Source organism: Cucumis sativus, chromosome 2 (genome assembly GCF_000004075.3).
Source record: "Cucumis sativus cultivar 9930 chromosome 2, Cucumber_9930_V3, whole genome shotgun sequence".
NCBI classification, from domain to species: Eukaryota; Viridiplantae; Streptophyta; class Magnoliopsida; order Cucurbitales; family Cucurbitaceae; genus Cucumis; species Cucumis sativus.
The window spans coordinates 23,771,660-23,780,791 of NC_026656.2; the positions used below are offsets into that span (position 1 = coordinate 23,771,660).

Sequence of the window (9,132 nt, forward strand, 5' to 3'; positions counted from 1 at the left end):
TGGTCGCGTGCATCATCCTCGCTTGACATTTTATCGTCAGACTATTCTTCTTTTCGCCTAAAATCCTACAATAAAATAAACAAAACGTGACAAGGAGACATAATGCTCTTTTGTGATTTACAATGTGAAGTTTGACCAATTTCTTTATTTTCCTACATGTTTTCTTCCAAACTTATGCATTCAAGCTTTATTATTCTACCCCAAAATGCTATAATAATTTGTATTTCTACGAGTTAATACAAGTTATTATAATAATTTGTATTTCTACGAGTTAATACAAGTTATTAGGCACTTGAAAAATTATTGTTTTTGCACGTCTTTTTAAGTGATCTCAAAGAAAAAAAACAAAAAAGATTAATACACAACCAATACTAAATCTTTACAATAGAGGATGAAACATCTATGGAACCTTTCAAAGATCAAGAAAAATAGTGTTTAAAGAAAAGTTCTATCCATATACATATGCATGTATACATTTTGTTAGTAATAAATCTTGAAATGACTTATTTTTATGTGAGATTTGATATTTTAATAAAGGATGTGTCTATTCATATAGATTCATATCGATCATGTTTATACATCCAATCTCACAACCAACTACTTTATTAACTTAATTCCTCTACAAATAAACATACTGATCCAACTTTATCGTCTGATTAAAAGCTCAAATTGAGTGCGTAATAAAAAAACTACACCATATGTTAATTATATAGATTCGAATGGAAGCAAAGGATAACAAGAAATTAAGTATCATTCACTTACTTACGGTGGACGTGTTAAAAATGGTCGCCTCACATACCCATCGCATCGTAAGCATACCATATTCTATATCCCTTGACTCCCTTAGAGGAATAAAAGAAAAACAAAATTATATTATAAAACGATTCCAATTTGGTTGGTGAGAATTGATCCATCACAAAGAAAGTGATTACCAAAAGGAATATGATGATATACATAGACAACCCCAAGATGAAAACTTATTTCTTTTAACATATTTTGGTTGGGTATATATGTTGGTTTGAAGTCTAATTTTATACCAAATACCATATGCCAACACGTGAAACCTGATAGTGCCACCTTCATCTTTCTTTTTCATATGGCTTATGTGTTGGACTTCATTAAGTCATATATGGGTAGCATCTGCTAATACCAAAGATACGTAGATTCATCGTTAAAATTCTATTGATAATAGAGATGAATCATAAATAAATTTTGTTATATTTGTAATTCACTAGTCTTAAAAGTTATATCCCTTGCAAGTATGGAAGTGCAACCTACGAATTAGAAATCAACCCATTGATCCAAGAAAATTGTTCAAACCTTGGGATCAATTTAAACGAAATACTATATGCCTCTTTAGTCTCCGGTGCCTCATGTGATAGTGAAAGTTAATTTGTACTTTATTCGGATTTGAGTTGCATGGTTGAGGAAGAGACAACCTTACATCTTCTTGACATGTTATGATATAAGTTCTGGGTAATTCAAAGCTTTATAGATTTTGGTTTTCCATCCATGTTCAGATCCTACATGTAGATTATTTTGCCTCTAGTCATTTCAGAATAATGAATTAGTGTTTAATGAATTTTCTCACACCATAAACAAAAAGCACAAACTCACTCAGTCAAAATGACAAACTTTAACATATAAATTTATTTTTTAATAAAACAAAAGCTTTAATTTGGTCCCACATCCCACAAGGTTAGAAAGCTCTTGACCGTCCACTACTTGAACATACCGGCATTTGAACACCAACCCCCCATTTTTCTCTCTTCCTCTCTAGTAGCTCCAATTTGAGATGCCGTTTCAAGATACTATCTTTTCTGCTCCATTCTTTTTGTTCTCACAGAATCTTTTACTCTTTTTTTCAATAACATACTTAAAAACATTTACAATCAAACCCCACCATAATAACCACAATAACAACAACATCAACTACAACATTATGAGGCATCTTTGCCTCCTCTCTCTGCTCCTCTTGCCCTTGCTTCTTCCCACCACCACCTCCAACCTTTTAGTCCACGGGAGAGCACTCCAGCCCGATGCCACGGTGGAGATCGGATCCCATGCCCATGAATTCAAGTTGAAACCAAAGGATGATGATGGTGGTGGTGACAGTGGTGGTGGTGGTTCGGACACATCGAATCAACGAGTATTTACGTTGGCATCAGGACCGAGCAGGAGGGGAGACGGGCACAAGTGAAAATTGGAAAAAGCTTGGAGTTATTGGATGGCGTTTGTTATTGTTGGGTTTGATGCATGTGTTTTAATTGTTTTACTCTGCGGTTGTAATCTGTAAGAAAGAGTACTAAGCTTTTCATAGATTGTACAAAAATTCTTTTCACAGATCATAAGTTACTGTCATCATATATTGTCTTGATATGTCATCTTAGATTGAGTTTGTTAGTCATTTCCAGTATTTGGATTTTAAATGAGCCTATTGCTCTGTTTTTTTCCCTCCTTTTTAAAGTGGAGCTATGGATGATCCCCTTTTGGGAAGTTTTTAGGCCTCAATCTTCCTACCCAATCTCAAATTGATCAAGAAATTGGGGGTGAGTTTGGAATTTTCAAGATCAAAATTTTCACTGCTTTTTTACTTTTATTTACATTCCATAATTGTGAGGGGGCATTAGTGGTTTGTTAAAATTAAGCCCATAGCCTATTTAGACTATATATTTTATGCTTTGACAAAAACAACAGAATTCTTAAACCCAGTCCAATTTAAATACATGGGTAATCAAAATACTTCTTACAGTTAAAAGAAATATGTGATTGCACATCATTGTCCACTAATTAATTATTATCTCATTGTCATCTCAGTACCATATAATTACCATATGATTGTCCATCATACCGATTCCTATTTGATTGTTGTCGAATTATTGGCCGATCCTTATCTAATTTGCTAATTATGTTGTTTGATGTTTAATTATTATTTGATATTGATTCCAATATGACTGTGAATGATACTAATTGTTATTATCTTATTGTTGTCTAATTATTATATGTTATTTGTTGTTAATGATACTTAATTGTTTAACCGACTATGGTTTCTTAAATTAAATTTAATCTAAAATATAATTTATAGGATATATAAAAGCTTCCATGGGAAGGAAAAAAAAATTTCTCCTTTAGTTCTGTGTTTCAAATCACTTTTTAATTTTGTAGTATAAATTTATTTTTAATTTTATATTTTTTAATATAATTAATCATGGAACCTAGTCTCTCCAACTATTTATTAAATTAATTATACTTAAGTTTAATGAGATTAAAGTAACTAAAATATGCATGATGTGAAAAGTTGGAAGGTAAATGATTTTTCATTTATATTTTAAAAATTAATTTAAAATTCTCCTTCCCTCGTACTAATTATTTTGTATCTCTATCAACCTTTTAAAATTTTTTCCTTTTCAAATGTTTAAGTATAAATATCTCATTCTTTATCTTTTCTTTTCATGTTCACAAGTCACACCAAAAAGTGAAGGGTACGAAGAGAAAATCAAATCATGTTCTTTATTCTCTTCTAATATTTTTTCTTAATTTTATTTTGTTTTCTATTTTTTGTATAGAAATATGTTTATGTATATTTCTTTATTTATAGATTTTTGCGATGTCTATGAGCAAGCAATTGACTCCAATAAAAAAAGGTAGAGAAATTGATGAGGATTCAAATATGAAAAAAGTAAAAATGAGAAACTAAAGAGATAACGATTAGAAGCATCATTTTTAAAAAATAACAAAGTGGCATAAGGAACTAGTTTTTTAGAAAACAAATTATTGTTTTGTAATTAAGTATATGCTTTTGATGTAAAGATATAGGATGTGCTTATCACTTTAGTATAATTTAGGGATGGAAGGAAAAAAATTGTCTTCTCTATTTGTATTATTTTAATAATATATTTTTATTTAAATTTAATTATTTATTTCAAAACAATAACTAATTATAATTTTTAGGAAATTTGTTAAATAATTATATACTTACGTGTGAGGCCTTCGTTTCTCTGGCTTCACTCTTTGACTCTTTTGCTCCATAAGATTAGAGTCGGCTTCTTATCATTCTCTTCTTTGTTGTTTTTCGTCACTAATGTTGCTCTTTGTAGGGGGTACCTAGAGCTGTAAGGGTAGCACCGCCTCGTCTGCCTAGGTTGTCCAACTACCCTTCTTAGCGCATCGCATTAGGGCTATCCCTACTTAACAGTTGTTCGACCTCGACATTTGGCCTGCTCATGTCATCATATAGCAATGTCCATTATTCCTTTCCATTTCATCAGAAACTACTTCTTAAGGCTGGGTACTTTAAGGCATGAAGACTCCACTTCTTTCATTACCTCAGACGTCCAACGACTCGTCCTGAAGATAGCGTTTAGAGATACCTTTCTCTAACTCAGTCCTCTAGCTCTCTCACCTCCTGGGTTGGATCTTGCCAACATATTGTGGTACTCACCTTTTCTTAGGACTGAACATTCTACATTTAGGAGCAACCGGCCTTCCAAACGGCTCCTTAGGTGTAAGGTAAGATGACACGACTCTCATGTTGTATGAGATTATCACGCATCTTTTTCTCCCCACCTTAACTGGGTTGTGCTGCCTCAAGGCTAGTCTTCGCATGGTCTCATTGATAACTTGTAGAAATACAGGTTATTATAGCCTTTTTTATTATAATAGTTAGGCCAAAACGCATAAAAAAAGATCAAAATGCGTAACTTATATTTGCAAATTCATAACTATTCAGAAATATACTTTACATAAGCATTTTGGTTGTTTTACATAGTTTTCAGTGCTACGCAGGTCTATGAACAAAAGAATAAGTTAGAAAATTGCATAGTCTCTTGCAAGAAGAATAGGAAAATAGACCAAATCACAACGCGAGAAGCTATTTGCTAAAAGACAAGAATAGTAGTTGGAGATGATGTGACATGACACTAACAAATTTCAGCATACAGTGCTTAAATGTTCAGAAAAGTAGAAGTTTTCCTGTCAAAAGCTGTCTATAAAAAGTCTTCTTCTTCATCAAAGAGAGGGAGACATGTATGGGCCAAGACGGCCAGATGTCTTAATAGACTGGCCAATCCCTGGAGAGTGGCGGAAAGGAATAGTCTTTTTATCGTTTGTAAAAGTTTTCTTATTCTTCTTTAATCAGTTGTAAAAGTGAGAGTTTGGCTTCTGTCTAGGGAAGAATCCATACTCCCTTTGTCCCCTAACTTATAATATTTTCCATTCTGATCTTTTCTCTCCATTTTTATACTTCTTTGTAATATATGCTGTTAATATTCTACAATGGCCTAAGGCTTGTATTCTTTATATATATATACATGTTTATACCTTTTCAATCAATCATTTCTTGACTTCTTACTTGTCAATGTGTTATTCGTAGTTAGGTTTGTGATAAGTTCTTGATAAGAAGTTTAACTGATAATTTTGTCACGTTAGTTCAGTTATATTCATCTCTTGTCCAACGTATATCGCCAACTACCAGAGAGGTCCAGTAGCAAGGATAAGGCTAAAGCACACATAGAGGAGTTTAGAGACAAACTCCACTTTGTGAATTAACTTCCATCATCTGTGTTTCGAGAGGTGAACAAGTGTGAACATTAGTCGTTGAGAGGTTGCTGTTCTTAGTCCCAAAGTTCTATAAGTATTATAAGTGAATTCTTCTATATATATCTCACCTAATCAAGCGTAGTTATTTCTCTTATCGCGTTGCTTACACCTATGCAATATAACTTATACATGTATTTCTCTTCTAGTCACCCTTTTCCTTCTTTTGCACTCATCCTCGCACACTACACTCTTACTCGAGTGATTTTCCCATAATTATTTTTCTCAATCAGACCGTCTTCTTTCGGGTCAGGTCGTGTATGCATACTCCCTCATCGCAGGGTCTTTGTCGCGTTGATGGTACGCAATTAGGGCCTTACATTATGTCCCCAGCTATTTACCCTGTCTTACCTCTAAAATGGGAGACTTATTGGACCATTATTGATGAGATGCTCTCACTTATACAAATCTAAGGATACTCTCGTGTGAACAAGAGTTCATAGTTAGCTCATGATTAAAATTAAGTTACCAAGATCATCAATAATCAAAATAGTAAATTTTGAACAGTCACTGGTGTTACAACGTAAAAGTGAGTATTTTGTGGTTCAGTCTTATATAAACTCTTTACATAGGATGTCCCCACTTTCATGTCTCTACATGAATGATTTAGGATCATATTGTTTTTACTAACTACAAAGTGAGTCGCATTTATAATGTCTCCCAAATAAGGCATCCAACATTTATTCATATACTATAAACCATTTAGGCTATATACTCGAACTTGATCCATGTTTATGTTTCTACATAAAGTTCAAGTTTACTCAATATAGTTGTTAATTTGTTTATGTATTTAAGAATATTGTTTACTTTCAAAAATTAGATGAATTGCAAATTTAGTCTCTATGGTTTGAAGAAAAGTAATAGTTTTGTCTCATATATGGTCTTTATGGTTTCAGAAACCTTCAAAAATAATTCTTAAGATAAAAAATATATGGGACACATGCAAAAATAGCAAAAAAATTATGATAATAGAGTTCATGTCACTACATTTTTTAAATTGTAAAAGTAGCAAATTTAAAAGTCGATAAAACTCTGATAATCCTCTGATACCAGTTTGATAATCCTTTGATAGTACTAATTTTGTCATATTCATAGTGTAGATACCGTATTTTGTCCTGCCTTTTAATTTTTTTCATTAATTTATTTATTATTTTTTAAAAAGAATTTGAATTTGAATTTAAATTTAAATCTTAATTTTTAAATTTATGTTTTAAAACAAAAACAAAAATAAAAACATATTTAAAATTAAATTTAAAAGTAAAGATTTTTTTTTCTTCTCCCTATTTTTCTCAACCATCCCCTGTTTTCCTGAGTCACAACCCTCCCACTTTCTCCCAATCTCTCACGTTCTCCCACTCTTCCACCTTCTTCCCCAATCTCTCACGTTCTCCCACTCTTCCACATTTCTCTGTACTCCATTTCACTATCTAAACCTACTTCACTTCTATCTGAAAAAGGAGACATTTCCCTATAAAAAGAGAAGGAAAAGATTCAATTTCAGGGAATTTTTTTTTTGCTGGAGAATTATTTGGTAGAGAAGAAGAACACGTAAAAGATTTTTTTTTTTGGAAGAGGTGAGGAGGATCAACCCAGAACATTTTGCATTTAAGGCAGACCTTGTAAGTTCTTATTTTTATTATTCATGTTTGATGATACTGGCTTAATTATTTGGCACCCAATAATTATTTGGCATCCATCTGGGTGCTGTCTTAATTATTCATTTAAATCACTAATTAATTAGCTGGTGTGTTAATCATTTGACACTCATTAATTAGCTGGTGTGTTAATCATTGGGCACTCATTTCACATCTTTTAATTATTTGCATCATTTGAATTATTTGGTACCCATTTGACTCTTTGATTGCTGCCCTAATTAATTAGTGTTTTGCATCTGATTACACTTATTTCTAACATCCATTTGGCCATTGGAGTATTTTGACTATTTGATTGCTGAGCTGATTAATTAGTTGTTTTGCATCTATTTGGCTACTGCCTTAATTAATAAGTGTGTTCTTGATTAATTATTTGACATCCATTTGGGTGCTATGTTAATTATTTCATTTGGTTAATTAATTAAATGATGTGTTAATTATTTGATTTATGTCTTAATTATTTAACACTTATTTAACACCCATTTGGCATACTGATTTAATTATTTGCTATCTTTTTAATTATCTAAGCACCCATTTTACATTCTGTGTTAATTGTGTGTATCTATTTGGTATCTTGCTTTAATAATTATCCATTTGGCATATGTGTTAATTATGCATTTGAAAATAACTATTCATTTGACATACTTTTTTAATTATGCATTGTTAATTAATTAGCACAATGTATTTGACATTTTTAATTTTTGGCATCCTCCATTGTGAGCTAATTATTTGCATATCGTTAATTATTTTGGCACTCATTTGGCCTCTTACGTCAATTACTTATTCAATTACTCATTCGAATTATTTGTATTATGTATTAATTAATTAATCAGCATGCATATTGCTAAAATTATTTGACATTCACTGGCTACTGTGATTATTTATTGGCATCTTGCATTAATCCTACTTTGGCATTCTGCAGTTAATTATTATTTCACCCATTTGACATCCTCGTTTAATTATTTTGCATATTTCTGAATTAATTAATTAATTTGCCTATTTCTGCATTAATTAATTATTTTTCACCTTTCTTGGATTAATTAATCATTTTGCATCGTTTTGAATTAATTAATTATTTTGCATCCTTTTGAATTAATTAATTATTTTACATGTTTTGAATTAATTAATTATTTTGCATCATTCTGCATTAATTAATTATCTTGTACATTTTGCGTATTGCTTACATTATCCTGTATTTGTTTTATGCATTTATTTTATCTCAACATATTACCTTTTAAGTATTTTTCAAATTTCATAATGTTTTGTCATTGTTATTATTCATTTTTCAATTTAAATATAAAAATATAAATTGGAGAAAAAGTATTGTTTTTTATGGATTTTATAATTTAAAATCCATGAATACATGAAATTTTTCCGTTTGAAATTTAATTAATAAATTGTTTTTAAATAAACACATTTCATATTTTAAATGAGACTGAGTAGTGTTTTCATTCTAGATACATGAAATTTCTCATTAAACACCTATGATAGAGATTAAAATATCAAGTTTTGGTATCTTAATATTCTTAAGGTGAATAAAAATCTTTTAAAACAAAAATAAACTTAATTTTTCTAATGGCTCCTATGCCACCCATAATCATCAATTCATGCTTAGGTTTTACTTTCTTCGATATGAATTGATAAACATGGGACATTTAAACAAAACCTAAATAAAAACTTTGTTTTGTGAACCTCTATAATTTAATTTAAAAGATAAAATTGGATAACCATTTTTTGGGTGTTGTAGGGTGCTAACACCTTCCCTACACACAATTGACTCCCGAACTTAAATCTCTGAATGTACGCAGACCATTTTTTTTTCTTTTTTTGGGTGACTAATCACACCCTAATATGGTTGGTGGCGACTCCAAAACTATTTATTAAA

General features: G+C 31.0%; 1 long non-coding RNA gene across 1 annotated transcript; it reads left to right on the plus strand.

The window, feature by feature from the left end:
- Positions 1-1,747: 1,747 nt before the first annotated feature.
- Positions 1,748-5,334, plus strand: LOC116402013. Its single transcript, XR_004214370.1, has 2 exons — positions 1,748-4,509; positions 4,786-5,334. It is a non-coding gene; the product is annotated as an uncharacterized LOC116402013 (long non-coding RNA).
- The last annotated feature ends 3,798 nt before the right edge of the window (positions 5,335-9,132 follow it).